At 41.2% G+C, this 15,690-nt stretch overlaps 1 pseudogene; it reads left to right on the plus strand.

Annotated features, from left to right (window-relative positions):
- Positions 1-254: 254 nt before the first annotated feature.
- Positions 255-15,335, plus strand: LOC147461151 (kinesin-like protein KIN-7E, chloroplastic; annotated as a pseudogene).
- Positions 15,336-15,690: the final 355 nt, after the last annotated feature.

Here is a 15,690-nt window from a genome sequence, read left to right on the forward strand (position 1 = left end):
GTCTGACGTTCAAAAAAGCTTCTGGGTTGGCCTCCAAATAGGAACACAAAAGGTTGCTAGAAGCAAAAGCCAATCTAGCTGAGGAGCAGATCGAGGAGGTCAAGAGGGTGAGATTGATATACATGGAGACCTTTCTCCAGCCAGAGGCTGCAAATCAAGCACATTTTTTTAGGGCCCCAAAAATCAAGAAGAGCCACAGCTCCTTCCACTTGCTCATAGATGAGAATGGGAATGCTATACAACACCAAGACGTTATGGCTAAGATGACACTAGATCACCTCAGCCAAATCATTGGCCAACCAGAAACCCGCTCTCAAGAAGTGGATGAAGCCAGAGCGACCTTGATCGAGAGTGTCAACAAGAAAATCACCCAACCCAAAGCGAATTGTCTTGAGATGGCCTTTTCTAAAGAAGAATGCTCATATGCATTGCAAGATCTTGGCAAGGAGAAATCCCCTGTTTGGGATGGTCTGATGAATGAATTCTTCAGGGAGTTCTGGGAGGACCTTAAGGTTCTGGTCATGTGCATGGCTAACCAAGCATTGGTCAAGGGGTCCTTGGATGCCAATGTGAAAAGAAGGCTTATCAAGCCTATCCCGAAACAGGTCTGCTACTTGCAGCTTAAGCATTGGTGTCCCATAACTATGATGTCTGTGGCATACAAGATCATTGCCAAGGCAATTGCTCTTAGAATGGCCCCCCTCCTTGATAGAGTCATCTCCCCTCATCACCATGGGTTTATCAAAGGAAGGTCAATATATGACAACATCCTGACAGCAATGGTTGGCATTGAGTACGCGGCCTTCACAAAGCAAGAGTGCATTTTGCTTCAGCTAGATCTGGACAAGGATTATGATAGGAGTGTGTGATCCTTCATCGAAGATGTTATGAAAGCATTTGGATTTGGACCGTACCTCTATCAGCTTATACACACTCTGGGTACGAGCAGCCAATCTGAGCTCTTGTTTAATGATAGAATTGTGGGCTACTTTGAAGCCAAAAGATTGATCAAGCAAGGATGCCCCCTAGCCCCTCTTCTCTATGCCATTGGGTCACATCCTCTGATAACAATGCTCGAAGCTACTGCTGAGCAAGGGGAAATACATGGGTTAACTTTGCCCGGTACGACAAGCTCCTAGCCAAGATGTTCATGGATGATTCCCTCCTTTTCTTGAAAGCCTGCCCTAAGGTGCTCAAGAAGGCCCTTGTGATTGTGCAAATACTCTTTGTGGCTTCTAGATCAAAGTGTAGTATTGAGAAGTCTAGACTAATCTCTCTCACAGAAAGCGACTCATTTGATCCATTAGTTTGGTCAAGGGAGATCAATGTGTCTATAGGTAGGATTTTCAAGCATCTGCCCCCCCCCCCCCCCCCCCCCCCCCCCCCCTCAGGGGTGGATGTTACTCACAAGCAAAGCTTCCAATGGGTCCTTGAGAAGATCCATAAAAAAATGAGAAGGTGGGAGTATGTGTTTCTCCCCTTCCAGAGCCAGGTCAGAGTGATCAATTCATTTATGCTCCCGTATATTGGCTTCATAGCCCGTTACTTAAAATAGCCAAATGTAATTGGAAGGAGTTTTGAAACCAGTTATAAGATTCTTATGGAGGAATAACACTAAAGCCTCATCGCCATGGCAATGGGCAAAGTGGGAAGGTATTGCTTGACCGTTGGCCCAAGGTGGCCTTGGAATTCTAAACCCTGTTGTCCATGTTGAGGCCCTGTGTGCCAAGTTTGTGGTCTCAATTGCAAATCAAGACTAGTCTTGGGCTATCATGACCAAGGATACGATTGATAAGACAAAACTTTGCTCAGATGGTGGTCAATGGAAAGGGATGAGGTACACGACAAACTTCTAGCCCCAGGATGTGCTAGATAAGACTGAGTGGAATTATAGGAGAGCTGGTGCAAAAGTGCAATAGAGCTACATGGGCATTGGAATGGGGTGAATTAACTAGATACTTCCAGATTTCCATCTCTCACTGGTCCCCATGGCTGTCTAAAGCAGTTGGGGTTTTATTGAACCCTTATTGGAGAGAATTTGCAAGACTGATGAACAATAAAGGACTTCAACAATTGAGCCACTTTTGGAATAGAAATAGCAAGTGCTAGAAATCCTTTGACCAAGTGGCTGCCTAGTTTCATCTCAATGACATTGAGAAGTTACTTGTCAACAGGGTTGTTGATGGCATGGGACAATGTTCTGATGTCGATCTGTGAATCTACTTTTGAGTGGAAGGCCTGGAAATGGCCCATGAGTAGCCGATTCTCTAAACCCCATACCAAGGGCATCTACCAGGTGATAATCCATGAGGTTGATTGGTCGCCCCTTTAAACAAGCAATGGAAGATGCAATGGTCGGAGGCGCGTTGGGTAGAGGTCACAAAGAACATTTGGAATCCACAATGGCCTCAGTTTATGAAGATATTTCTGTGGAAGGTGCTTTGGGGGGCCTTACCAACGGGCGTCAACATTCAAGCGTGTGGTATTGCGCCCGATAGATGTTCAGGATGCAGGGAGGCTAGTGAAGACCTCGACCACCTTTTCATGGAATGCCCGGTTATTAGAGGCCTTGTAGGATAGTTGTGCAAATGGATACAAAGATAATGGAAGATTGGGTTCTTCAAGAGGGATTTATGCATTGGAAGAAAATAGTTCAAAGATCTGCGCTTCTAATTTGTAGTCAAATTGTCAAATATTGTTTTTTCAGTAATATTTGGAAGGCCAGGAACTGTCGAGTCTTTGATAGCAACCTCTCGGTGGCTAGGTTCTCAAAGATTGTACAAAAAGCAAGGCGATATATGTAGTAAGTAAAAGGCATAACTCGGATGATTGGCTTAGGCGACCATCACCATCCAATCGAACCTTTGTTGTAAAGGATGTTCTCCATAGTAGGTACTTGTAATGAAGCTTGAATATAACCCTTTGTCCCTTGAGACTCTGCATGAGCTTGAGGGTGATTTCTAATCTATTGGTGACTTTGTAATACGATCACTCACAATTGTGAGTTTTTCCTCTCAAAAAAAAAAAAAAACATTAGTAACAAGACCACACGATAGATCTCTCAAATGGCCACATCATACTATACATCATATAATTTGTATGTCAAATTTCTAGTACTAGTTCCCCTGGATGCCTTTGTGCAATGGATATACTAGGGTTTACATGTTTTATTTCATATCTAGCTCAAATGAGATTTCAAAAAATAATAATATCAAGGGCTACTAATAATTATCAAAATGCTACTAATATCATAATTATCAAATACAAGATACAATCTCGTCAATAAAACCCATAAACTACATAATGTGGAACCGGATTGGAATGAAACTTTGTAGGAACAAAGAGTTTGGTGCATTACCCACCTCTACAAAATTTCATTGGTGTCTAACATCGTCTCATTGGTTTGTTGCTTCACAGTTTCCATATTTTTTCCATACGTCTTCAAAGGAGGCCTATGGAAAAAACATGACAATGGTCTGTCCTAAGATGGACAAGACAAAATCGGGCTGCAATGAAAATTTGCAAGGCTACAGGTTAGGTGGATCCCCTACCCATGCAAAGTTTCATTGCCATTTAACACCTTCTGGTTGGTTCTATGCTGCACAATCACAATATTTTTTCAATAGGCCCCCAAAGGAGGCCTATGACAAAACTATGGCAATAGTGTAGCTAAGCACTAATGAGATTGTACCGGATTGCAAGAAACTTTGCAAGGGTTAGGGGTTTGGTGTATTACCACACCTAAAAAATTTCATTTCCATCTCACACCATCTTTTGCTACACAATCACTATATTTTTCCTTAGGCCCCCAAAGGAGGCTTATGAAAAAAATATGGTGGTTATGCTCGAGACGAATGAGATGGAATCGGATTGCAACAAAAAATTGCAAGGGTAGGGGGTTTGGTACGTTCCTTGCCCCTCTAGAGAGTCGTTACCATCAAACATATTTTTTTCATATACCCCCAAAGGAGGCCCATGGCAAAGATCTAGCAATTGTGCAACTAGGGATTGATGAGATGGAATTGAATTGGAATGGAACCTTCTAGGAGTGAGAGATGTAATCAAATTGCAATGAATCGTTGTAGGTGAGGGGGATTTGATGCAAAGTTTCATTTCCATTTGAAACCATCTTTTTTGCTCGTGGTACACAATCTTCATAAGTTTGTCATTGTCTCCCAATGAAGCCCTATGGAAAAAATATGACAATTGTGCCTCTGGGGATATAAGGAATGGAATCAGAGTATAATGAAACTTTTTAAGGGCAAGGGGCTTGATACATTATCTACCCCTAGAAATTTTAGTGCCATTTGACACTGATTTATTGGTTGCGTGTTGCATAATTGCTATATTTTTGTCATAGGCCTTTAAAGGAGGACTATTCCAAAAATATGGAGATGGTGCAATTCTAGATCGACGAGACAAAATTTGATTGTGATAAAACTTTGTAAAAAAATGCATTTCCTATCTTTGCAAAGTTTCATTGCCATCTCATATCGTCTTGTTGGTTGTGTGTTGCACAATCACTTTGTTTTTGTCATAGGCCCCAACAAGAGGCCTATGACAAAAATATGACAATTGTGCACTTAACGACCAACCAGATGGACCTAGATTGTAACGAGACTTTGTAGGGGTGAGGGTTATATGTATTCCCTATCCTTGAAAAGTTTAGTTTTTATTGGACACTCCCTCATCGATCCTCTACTACACTCTACTACAAAATCACTTTATTTTGGCCATATGCCCTCTCTATGGAACAAATATGGTGATTGTGCACCTTTGAACCTATGAGAGGGAATAAGATAAATGAAACTATGTAAGGGTAAGGAGTTTGCTACATTACGTTTCATATTTTTTCCATAGGCCCTGTATGACAAAAACATGGCGATTGTGCACCTTTGAAGTGAAGAGATGAAATCAGACTAGTATGTGACCTGCACGTTGCTGTGGCCAAGAAAAGCATGGCAATTGGATCTCTCTCTCTCTCTCTCATACACACACACACACACACACACACACACACAATGGAAACGTAGCCCTTGGAATCACTATAGAGAGATAACAATGCATATGTACGCCTTCTCTCTATCTTTCTATCTCTCTAGAAAAGCATGGTAATTGGATCTCTCTCTCTCTCTCTCTCTCTCTCTCACACACACACACACACACACACACACACACACACACACAATGGAATAGTAGTCCTAGGAATCACAAGTAGGTCTTTGATATGTCTTTTATCACCTTCTTTCCTCCATTTCTCAATTCTTTTAAGTTGAAGACTTGCTCAATAGCGCTCTCGCTCTCTCTCTCTCTCTCTCTCTCTCTCTCTCTCTCTCTCTCTCTCTCTGGAGTGCTTTCGGCCAATCGGTTGCGATCAACTCATCCTTCACACGACTTCTAACAAATTTGAGCTATCCATATATCCCCACTCATCAATCAATGACAATGTACCACATTTCTACCAACTTGCTACTATTGCACCATGCTATCAAAACCATGGCTTGCCAATATACGGGCTTCTCATGACTCTCCCTTGGCTGGAGGTAGACAGGTTTTGATGCTTTGTAGTCATTTTGGTGGGCTACCAAGTTGCCAAGGAAAGGCTCTCTTTCTCTCTCTCTCTCTCTCTCTCTCTCTCTCACACACACACACACACACACACACACACACACACACACACACACAGATTGACAACAACTTGTTAGACTCACAAATTTGACTATTGCAAGTCGTTGGGAAAGGATGGAGTTGCAATCTAAACTACTTTATGCAATTTTTTTAATGTTGGGACTCAACATCTTAATATCGGCATTGATCCAACAGACCATGCAAATCAACCAAAAATGCGACATGTGGAGGCCCTCTCCTTCCTCTAATTTTTTGAGGTCCATTATAAAGAGTATAGATAATGGACTATTGAGTAATAGTAGAAAACTATTCTGTACCCAAGTGCTCGAGAAAAACCTAGGTTTAGTGCAATCCCACCTACAAATGTCTCAACTATATCTTATGCACCTTGGAGGCCCCTACCATGTGACATAAGGAAAGGGCTTTTGGGGGGGGGGGGGGGGGGGGGGGGGTGTGGAGGCCAAGGCAAAGAAAGAGAGAGAATGGATTGGGTGCCAAGGAAAGGGGCATCTCTCTCTCTCTCTCTCTCTCTCTCTCTCTCTCTCTCTCTCTCTCTCTCTCTCTCTCTCGGGCCACACACTTGTAAAATGTAATTTGAAGATTAGGACACCCACAACATTGCAAAAAAATATAGGTTTAGTGTAATTCCTCTCTCTCTCTCTCTCTCTCGGATGGGCCACACACTTGTAAAATGTAATTTAAAGATTAGGACACCCACAACATTGCAAAAAAAACATAGGTTTAGTGTAATTCCACCTACAAATTTCAAGATTTACCTCTAATTTTTTAAAATTTTTGTTTTAAGCAGCACTTACTCAACGATACTGAATTAGAAACATAAAAAATACAACATCTCCATGCTCCAACTGAGCCATGGATGCAAAAACAATGACACTTAACATCACAACCTTAACTTTTAAATTGAAAGACCATCTCGAAAGTTCAAAGAAACTACAAAGTTCATAAAACCTAAATCAAAGTTTAGAGAATCTACAAAGTGCAAAGAACTTTGCACTTTAATGCAAAAACCTTCAAATTTTATAGTAAATTTACCTCTAGTTTGTTTTTGGGAAAAATCATAGTATAGACAAATGCTCAGAAAAACCTAGATCTAGTGTAATCTCATCTACAGATTTAAAAAATTATTTACGTACAAAGTATTAAAAAATTGAGTGTAAAAGCCTTCAAATATAATAAAGTTACCTCTAAAATTTCTCATACCTAAGTTTTTCATGTTTTTGGGAAAAAACATTGCACCTCAACTCGATTTAGTGTAACCCCTCTTACAATTTTTTATGATTTGCCTCAAAAATTCTAATTTGCCTTTAAGCGGTTGAAAAGATCTACGCTATGTGTAATCCCACCTACAAATTTTGAGATTTGCTTTTAGATTCTAAGTCAACCCGAAGGAAACCACAAAGCTCACAAAAATGTAGCGTAAAAACCTTCAAAAATATCGAAGAGTTGTTGGAGTTGCCTCCCATTGTCCGTCTTCGCCATTTGTTGAGGTACGCTCCTGCCTTGGGTATGCACGCTTTCTGCTTTGGATTCATTGGATCAAACTTTTTTTATTACGTCGATTCTCGATTCTATAGATGTCAATTGTCAATTCTCGATTGCAAATTTTATCGATTGTTGATGGAAGACCAATGTTTATTCTCCCTTCCCTCTGACTCTAGCTCCGGTGTGAGAGCCCTCTCTCTCTCTCTCACACACACACACACACACACACACACACACACACACACACACACATAGAGCATGATTCATATGGACCATTCTCTATTTCTTAGCACACTCATCCACACATAAAAGTATAGAATGGTTCTCTTTATTTCTCTCTCTGTATAAAAGACAAAGTGACCGGAAAGCTCTCAACACCTCCTCAGTTGAGTAATTCAAAACCAAAATAAATACAAAGGGAGAAGCCTCCCAAAGACGTGTCTAAAAAAGTTGCTATTGCTAGCGACCCTCAATGGACAAAAGTTGAAGGAAAAAAGAAATATAGTCAATTGGAATGTAAATCGAAAGAGGTGTGGACGATGGAGATGAAAATTGAAAACAAAAACCAAGATGAGTAAAAAAGGATGGATTGAGTGTACCATCCCATTACAAAAACACTATTAGGATCGCACACTATTTAGGACCGCAAGATAGTTGTTGAGCAACCAATTAGAGAGAAGGCTGAACTTAACGCCATCCTTGAACTCTAGAGAGGATGGAGTTGTGATGTATGAAATTTGTGAGGGAATTGCAAGGACGAGGCGTGAGCACGGTGTCAGGGTTTTGAAAGGCGAGCCAGGTCAGCATAGGGCTGCTAGTTGTGGGAGAAGAGAGAAAGAAAAGATGCACCACATTGCACAATTGCCTAGTAACCTCTTCGAGACAGGAACAAAGTGCCAACAGAAACTAAATTTATAATGCTGACAAAAGCCGATGCACAATTGCTAAGGTGGTGTCGTTAACAACACCTTTAAATTAATTAATTATAGATTAAGGAGTTTAAGCTCCCTTTTACAAAAGCTGAGTTAGAACGTCCGTCGGTGCTTGGTGTTGATGAACGTAAAGCTAATTATGATGATTTAATTGCAAAAAAAAAAACTCCTCCTTGCGCGCAAAAGACGACCCCCTTTAATCAAGAGTGAGAGCAAGAGATCTTGGCCCCAAAGAAGGAAAGAGAGAGAGATATTCCTTAGGCTTCTCCTTGTTTGCTTATGCCTCCTCTCTATAAGGGAAAGAAAGTGAGAGAGATTGAGAGTTCTCCAAGCCTTGGTCAAGAGAGCAAGAGAGAGATCTCGATGGCCTTCCTCTTCCCTTGCTTCAAGCTCTCCTTGCCCTCCCATTGATTCCTCCTTACTTGCCCTCTTCGTTTTTCTTCTATTTCATCCCTCGTCATACAAAAATCTCTCCCCACTCTTCTATATTTGGCTCAGAAAAAGAAACTCCCTCATTTGCTTGTCACGGCGGCGTGACAAGCCTCTTGGTGATGTGGCAATTTGGACGATGAGGTGCACTGAATGCTCTATTTTCCATGCCAAACAGTAGCACCCAAAGCTGCTGTGCAACTTTCGTTTCATGGCCGATGCTGTCTGAGCTGTGTAGAGCCTCTTGCAAGCGTTTTTCTCTTTCGTGCACCCCCTGGTTAGCTGCCTGCCACCATGCCTTATTTTTTTTCTCCTCCATCCACACCCATGAACCCTTAAGCGAGCGGCCTGGGCAACCAAAATTGACCCCTTTTGCTAGTGCGTAAGCCCTTATGGGTACACCATTTTGGCATATATGTCCACCAAGGCATTGCCTACTGCAAGTGCAAATCAAAGCATTTCCAAGCACAACATGTTTAGCCAATAGCCCCTTGCATTGCACCATTCAATCAAGGTACTCCCAAGCAAAACATCTTCCTCCAATAGTCCTTGACTAACAATATCGTCGTGAATTTTGTTGCCATTTCATGAGTGTCGTGGATACTGCCACATGCCATCAAGATGCAAGTATAAGTGATAGCGCCTTCTCTTAACATTTGGTTAATATATTCTACCCTGAGATCATCAATAAATTTATGTGCTTCCATAAGGGTACTACATTCGACATATATATTGGCTAAGGCAAAGCCAAATGCGACTTCCCTTTTTGACATTCCCCACCATTAATGTACTGCAAGAGATGACATTTCGGAAAACCTTTTTAGTTGAAAACTCATCAAGAACTTACTGCTCTACTAACTGCATGATATTCCAGAATGTGCTTGAAGCCTAGAAATTCTCAAATGGCACATGGATTGAGGCGACCAAACCGATACGAAATTGGCCCCCGATGAAATTTAAATTGGTAGTATCCTAGCAACTGTAACTCTGATTGCCTATCCAAAAAGACCAGCACACACCACAAGATGATCACCTCACGACCATGAAATTACTTTATCTCCGATCCCTCATCTACAATTGCCCGATCTGGTACAGATCTGCAATCAATCCCAATTTTAAACTGGTATAACTTCTTCACCGTAGCTCCAATTGACGAGCCGTAAAAATAGGCTCATAGAGCACTTTGAGCAATAAAATTCTAATGCCATTGTTTATCACTTTAGATATATCCACTTTTAGCATTAAAAACATAGGTTCTGGCCCTTTAGAGTCGCATCTGGCATACATTTAGCATCAAACCTTGCAAGTTATCAAGCCCTTATTATTGAATAATCATACATGCTTCAATTAGGCTTATCCTACATCCTTTTGCTATTTTTCCGATCATGGAAGCTGAGCTGCACGACATCCACCCCTTGTGAACCTGCACAGCCTCCGGTCTATGCCAACTGCACTTAATCAACATGATCAAAAGCATCATTAGACACATCATTCGATGCGTACATAACATTGTCTATTGAGGGTTGATATGAACTGAGATCTTCAAGAATAATCTTGCGTTCTCGTTTCTTGAGCAAATTAACCCTTTTTCCTGCAACAGGCACCTTGATCACGTTGCCATCAAGCTCATGTAACTTATATGTTGCATTATCATAAACCTGAAGCACCTCATTTGGTCCGAGCCATCGTTTAACCATGTATTGATTCTCCAAGATTCTGTCGTAAACAAGCACCCAATCCCCATCTTTAATAGCATAAGGTCGTAGTCTGTGTTTTCCATTGAATGCTGCTCTATTCTTCAACCTTGCCTCCTTAAGCTTCACTTTAGCTTGCTCGATATCTTCTTGACGCCTCTTAAGTTGGCAAATATGTTGTCGGAGTGCGGGCGTCTCCGGGGTCGATTAGGGAAGTGCCGACTTCTAGCTATAGAGACGGAGAAGCAACCAAGGTGCAAACTAGGCAAAATGAGAGCGGTTAGGATTGATTTGCTATTAAAAGGAAGATATAGTGACTCTTAAAGAGCAATTGCGGAATAGTATCTCAAATTGAAACATAATTAATGGCTAATAATAAACTAAAACAAGATAACGACACTTAATTGACACTGGCAATCAATAGATGCTTCCATTAACTTGATATCTGAAACTCTCGATACAAATCGATTGCATACGTCGTCGTCGGTATGCCTGCTCATTTGCAAACCTCTATTCAAAAAATTCACACCTAATGGATCCAATTTGTAATCGCCAAGAAAATTCCACTTTGTACATCTTCCTTACTTATCAGTTTCCAAAATTTTCCCTTCCACTCACTCCTCGGTCAAGTTTTGTCTGCTCTCTGTCCCGAGGGATTCACTATGGATTTTCGTATGGTATCACGTGAGTGTACAAGAGGGGGGCTTTTAGAGGTCAGACTTAAGCGTATACAATAGGGGTAGCCCCCCATTATTTCATGCTCATACCGTATGCATAAGGGAGGGGGGGGACCTACCCCACGGGGGGGGGGGCGGGGGGGGGGGGGGATATTAAGTGCTTATGCCATAAGACACATGCCCTAACAAGACAATTAAAGAATCTTTCACATGAGGGTGTTGCTCTTGGTATTTCAAAGAGTTAATTTACTTCACTAGCAAACTAAGATAGCTATATCAATGAGAAAATATGGTACCTCCCTGTCCTCTCCCTTAGCTAACATCTTTACGACTTGTTCATCAACAAGCTTCTAGATTTTTTGGGGTCGATGCTACCATAAACTTGACTAATCTTCTTCTGTGTAGCCACTAGGCATCAATATCTTGGACATTCATACCCTCATTAGCCTCGTCAACATCATCATCATCAATACCACCATCTGCATAGCCTTTGTCTCCACATTTGCACCCTCATTTTATTTATTGTTGTCTTCTTGCACATCATCCAAGTCACTCTTCTCTTCTTCTTCTTCGTATGCAAAATCAATAGTAACACCAATGGCATGATCAAGAGCTTCTCCTGCACCCATGATACCAACTTTACAACCATAACTGTAATCAACTCCTATTTGATACACACACTCATTCGTGCTTTTTGTGACAAAGGCTCAAAAAGCTCAGCACACCTTTTCCAGGTGCCGCCCAAGCTCCACTAGGTCAGCTGCATCCATTGCCTTGATGTGATCTGGGCTTACATTACAAAATAATAGAGCTTTATCTTAGGCCCGTGCCACACACGAGCGATCGAACATGTGAGAAAGTGCAATATTGGGCAATGTGTGTGTCAATCACAAATCAAAAAATAAAGAATGTGTCTTAAAATAGGATGTGCGAGCTTACAACTTCACTTAGGAACACTACTTTGTATACTCAAATTGATATAAAGAAGGAATGTCTAGAATGGAGAAGCTTCATGTATGTATCTTGGGATCATAATTTGTACTACTGTGGAGGTGATGAGTGAAGGCGTCGTCTCTGATGGACCCCCCCAATCTCTCTCTCTCTCTCTCTCTCTCTCTCTCTCTCTCTCTCATGCGCCTTGTCTCATTGTGTGTCAAGTTTTAGAGCACATTGGCTCTCATTGGAGAATTAGACTCGCACCACTTGCGTGCCGGGGGTTGGGCGGGGCTCGAATCCCTCCCCCTTTCTATAGTGTAGAGATAGATAACATTTACTTAGCTTTTCTACATTGGGAAGCTTTTTCTACCGTTGTTGGCCATGGTGCATTGGCCATGGTGCAACGTAACATTTAAGCTTTGAAACATGCTATGAGATATAGTTAGTAATTTAAAAAGAATCGACCAAGCATTATTTATGTTTATTTTTTCTCGCACAGGAGTACCTTGGTGTAATATGAGTGCCTCGTGTTATGTACTTTGTACTCAATTTATTTTTTAGCTGAAGTTGCTATATATGCGTTAGTTGTTTGTGTATGAAGACGAGTTCTTCCAAGGATGCTCTTTTTTTGGCCTGCCCAAAGGGATAAAGCCATAGTGATGTGTTCCCTTTTTGGCTTGCCCAAAGGGCAAAGGCTATAGAGATGCCTTCTCTTTTTGCTAACTAAAATAGAAAAAAGATTGAGTTATATTTTCAAGCATTTTTTGATAAGCTAAAAATGTTGATTGGTTGAAATAAGATAGTGGGATTCATTGTTGCAAAACCCTGTCAAGAAAATGCTGAAGCATTGAAATGATGGTCTTGAGAAGCAGGCATCGTGTCTTTGGCATCATTGCACAAAGTGGGTGGGTGGGTAGATATAATAGGTTTGGAGAGAGGGTGTAGGGCTAGGAACCGTATGATTTTAATATTCCTTAGACCCATTTTGATTTTTGTCCATCTCTTTGTGGCATGCGTCACCTATCTCTCGTTTTTGCCTCTGTGTAAATGGCATAGCCTGTGTGGACTAGTGTAGCCCCTTCCTAGGGTAACCTTTGCCATGCACTCTCATACACAAGTTCCCCTCTATTGAGAAAGTCTGTGGGAGCTATGGCGGCGATGGAAAGTTTACAAAGTGTTAGTCGTCTCTAAAAGACCCACTTGTCAAGGTGATTAGTCTGACAGTTTGGATCGTTTTTGTATTGCAGCTTATTTGTACAATTACACCAGCTTCAAGTTATTTTGAAGAGACACACAACACCCTGAAATTTTCTCATAGAGCAAAACATGCGGAGATACATACATCGTCTAACAAGGTACTGTTCTTTTAATTCCATAATCTTGTTTTTCTTTGGATGACATTTTAGTTTTGAGATTGAAGGAAGAGTTGGATCTGCTAAAGAGGGATATGATTAACAAGGGACAAGTTCTTAGTGTGGGGGATGCTTAAGAGGATATACTCAACCTTTGGCAGCAGGTCTGTGTGCGGAGAGCTATGATCTTATTGTAACTATCTATTAATTCGACTGGAGGCACAAACATTTGTGCTTTTAACTTGCATGTTTGATATCTCTTGCAGCTGGAGGCTGGCCAAGTTAAGATGTAGTCTAGGCTGGAAGACGAGGAGCAAGCAATATCAGCTTTTTTAGGTGCGCATCCAAAGATTAACAAAGCTGATTCTTGTGTCAAGCAAGAGCTCTGTGCCAAATCCAATCCCAGAAGTGCAACCACGTCATAGACGAAGACATTCTTTTGGAGAAGAAGAGGTATGAACATTTTTGTTTTTGACACAACAGTGTTTTAGCCAAGTCTTGGCACTTGAGGCAGTAACATGCCATCATGCTTTCTCGCTTTTTATTTACACGTCTGCTTTCAGGAGAATGAAGTTTTTAGTGGCAAGCTTTGCTTTTTGCAGAGATTTGAAAGGTTGGAAAATCTGATGGGAAGTTCTGCTACTGTAAGTTTACAGCTTGATCGCTCTCAGAGAAACTCCTCTGGTTTTGTATTGTCAATGGATAAGAGCCTAGATCCTCTTTCAGAGATGAAAGGAAAGAAGAAGCCTATGTGTAATAGGGTGAAAGATCATTCTTGTAGTGAAGAATGCATCGCAACGCACACAGGTTGGGAAAATTTTTAGCACCATAGGGCGAAGACAAGGGTCGTTAAGGTTTTATACCTTTCATCCCACAAAGGTTTTGATTTTGGTTCCGGAATGGAAAGTTTGTTATTATGTTCTCTTAGAATTGCAGCATTTGATTCCTCAAGCATGTTCCACAGACAGGAGAGACCATGGTAGATCAATTGGATTTGCTAAGAGAGCAGGTTAAGATGCTTGTAGGCGAAGTTGCATTTAGATCTAGCTCATTAAAGTGTATGCTGGAGCAAGCAACCAGCAACCCTGATGATAATAACTTGCAGGTGGATGTTGTCAGTGTCCCCCTCACTCCTCTCGTATCCATTAATTTTTTTTTGTAACTCCTTAATCAATCTTACAAGCCTCATTGTTTGTTTTGCTGAAGGTTCACATTCAAAAGGTAAAAGATGAGATTCAAGAAAAGAAGTCTTGTACAGACGTACTTGAGAAGCGTACTGTAGGGGCTAGAGAAGCTGCTTTCCACAATGCAAGTCCATTTGAGATGTCTCAGGTGATTTGGCCTTGCGTCTGGTGGCCCAGTGTGCATGTATGTTTTTGACTGCTTGGTTTAGGATATTGAGTGCTGCAAAACATTTACTGGCTTTGAGCTTCTCTCTGCCCCTATAAGGTGTCTTCACTCATACACGAACACATGCTCTGGCTTCCTTTGAGCTTCTCTCTACCCCTATGAGGTGTCTTCACTCACACACATACACATGCATGCATGTTTGAATTATTTAAGAGCATGCTCCTCCCTTTAAAGAGCGTGATGATTTAGTGTTTGGTATGAGAATATTTTGTTGACATTTTGCAGAATGTGATGAAGCTTATGAACCAGATGAATGAGTTGACATTTGAACTAGAGGTAATGTTGCGAGAGAAAATTGCGTCGCTGTAGTGTTGAGTTCCAGTTTGCTTTATTGATATTTTTTGTAATGTTCATCAGATCAAGAGAGCAGACAATCGAGTTCTACAAGAGAAACTTCAGGTCAAGATTACTGAGAATAATGAGCTGCAAGAGGTAACGAGGTGCTTGAGAGAACAACTTGCAGCTATGACCATGGAAAGGAGTCAGAGGAAAACAAAAAGCTATGTAAGTAGCTGTAAAGAAGGGGAGTTAATAGAACTCGAACAATCTAAAGGGTGGTCAAGTTCTCTTGGCTTGCCAGTAGAGCTCAAACATATGGATGGAAGCTTGGATGACGACATGTTTGCACGCAATGGCCCCAAAGGTGGCATGATCAAAATGGTTGTGGATTCTTCTTTCCAGTCACAAGTGATTTCACAAGTATGTATGATTATATGTGCTGCTGCCTTAAAGAAGGGATTTCATGTCATTGCTATTTTGCTTCATGCGCATTGATTTCTCTGCACTGTGAGTAACATCAAAGGTGGTTTGAAGAGAGGAATGCAGAGAACCCATAATACTTAAAGAAAGGATTGATTCGTAGCTTGAAGCCTTGAAACAAGTCTTGAAACAAGGCAAAACAATCCACCCTGTTAAAAACCCCCCAAACTTCAATTTTCCAGGCTTGTTATTAGTATAGAAACACCTTGACCCTGTTTTGTTCAAAGTTAAAGGTCAGCTAAGTTGATTATGCTCACTCTCTTTTATGCTTATAAATCACTATCGACAGTGCCTCTTGCAAGCGGTTTTTCAAAAGATAATCTATGCATTTGTCATAATAACTGTTGAAGCATGCGTTTCTGATGGGAAT

Source organism: Adiantum capillus-veneris, chromosome 3, assembly GCF_014529385.1.
Source record: "Adiantum capillus-veneris isolate H3 chromosome 3, ASM1452938v2, whole genome shotgun sequence".
Classification (NCBI taxonomy): domain Eukaryota; kingdom Viridiplantae; phylum Streptophyta; class Polypodiopsida; order Polypodiales; family Pteridaceae; genus Adiantum; species Adiantum capillus-veneris.